The sequence below is a fragment of the Myotis davidii genome, unplaced genomic scaffold, assembly GCF_000327345.1.
Source record: "Myotis davidii unplaced genomic scaffold, ASM32734v1 scaffold268, whole genome shotgun sequence".
Taxonomy (NCBI): Eukaryota; Metazoa; Chordata; class Mammalia; order Chiroptera; family Vespertilionidae; genus Myotis; species Myotis davidii.
In genome coordinates, this window is record NW_006383015.1 from 639792 (window position 1) to 641746 (window position 1955).

Sequence of the window (1955 nt, forward strand, 5' to 3'; positions counted from 1 at the left end):
TAAGAAACAAAGACTTTTATAATGAGTGTTACTTAGAAAACACAGTTCTAAAGCTTGACTACTGGTTGTTTGGATGTATTCTATAGGCCATATGGGGTGCATGGGGGAGGACCCGGCTGTTTATTCCTCTCCTCTAGAGTGTATACCTTTTGCACTAGAGTGACTGCTTTTCTTGACATGTTAATTCTTGTTGTCTTCACTAGCCTGTGCCTATTCCCAATTTCCTTTCTAATGTGGAACTCAGCAGCTCTTTGTTCTCATTGTGTCTGTCGTCTCCCTTTCTTTGTGTTGCAGGGATACTGCTACCCGCATCTGCCACTGAGCATGCGGAAAAAAATCCTTCAATAGATTCTTTACTTAGGACTTTTCAGTAGTCTTACTCCACTTCTCCAGGTTTTAGTAAGAACCACAATATCCAGAAGATAAACTGAAACTTGGAAAGGTGATGGGTGATACAGGTGGTTTGGTGGTGGTGTAGCCAGCTGGAAGGAAGGTTCCGGGTAATTATACACACACATTTATCTAATTTATTGAAGCTCTCACTAAGCAAGCTAAGTACAGAACACCCACTTCACACAGAAGCTAGAGACAAAGTTTGACTACCGAGAAGACACAAGTGTTTCTGAGCAGGTAGGCACAGAGCCACATCTAAGACCAACTGATACATGTGTTTGTGTTCCAGAGCCATGTGGTACATTGTCACACAGATCGGTGTGTAAAGTCCCTGAGTCAGCCCTTCACAAGATATCAGAGGATGAGGACCAGTTGTGTGGACTTTTCTCAGAATAAAATCTATGACTTCTGTCTGATTGTATTAGACGTTTAAAATGCTAAGTCAACAGTAATTGAAGAAAACTGGAGTCAATTCTCCTGCGTTTAAAGCCTCTCCTTCCTCATCTAAAAGCAGGTTTGCGGATGTTTTCCACAAGATGTAAGAAACAGGTGAGTTAGGGGTAGAGTTCTGAGGTTTCATGTTGTTCTTTTGTCCCCCAGCAAGTCTGACCTTAATAGCTTGTAAATTACCGAACAGGTGGAGCGCTACCCAATTTTACTCAGTGTCTCGCATAATGACTTTCATCTGTTTTACTCACTGCTTGCATGGCCAAGTCTTACAAAGGTGTCAGGCGCAGAGTGGGTGCTTTTTTTGTTTAATGAATATATGACTATATATGGTATGGAAAAACCATCGTTTTATCGGGGCAAACATTGGTGGTAATAGAATAGTTCAAATTAGGCTATTTTTGAATAAACTGAAGTGAACATTTGTCTCTTTAGCAGTTGGCCACTCTCCCTCTCCTAGTGAGGGGGATCTCTTCTTTCTTCTCGGCCTCCCCTCTCCCACCATTTTTCTTCTGTATCCACCCATTAGTGGATTTTGCTTCTGTATCCACCCGTTAGTGGATTTTGCTTCTGTATCCACCCTTTCTCTTCCCTGTATTTACCTTTTGGTTCTTAGGGTAGCATTCCCTTGCCTTTTGATTTTCTACGGGTTTCATTATCTTGTGGCTAGCAGATCATGTCGCTAAGCCTAACAGTGTTTTTGGAAGGTAGCAAACCAGAGGGCGCGAAGTGCACGCCTCTAAGGGCTCGCACCTGCAGCAGCGGATTCTTTGGGACCCCGCCCCCGGCTCGGGGAGGCTCGCACTGCGCCCTCCTCCCCGGGGCGGGAGAACGTGCCTCTGGCGGGAAAGTTCCGTCAAGGTCCAATCAGGCACCTGGGATTAGGTAGCCTGGGCGGAGCAGAGGCCCCGCCCCTTTGAGGCCTCGCACCCCAGGCCGGTCCTCCACCCAGGCCCCGCCCACCGGTGCCCGCGCCCCACCCCACCCTGGGGCCGCGACTAAAACCCGGAGCCGCGCGGGCGCCCAGGGGACTGGAGAGACGGTCTGAGCATGTGCAGAGCAGCTCGGCGGAGGCTGCCTCGGCGCGGGGCTGGGGCCCGGTGCTGATGCGAGCA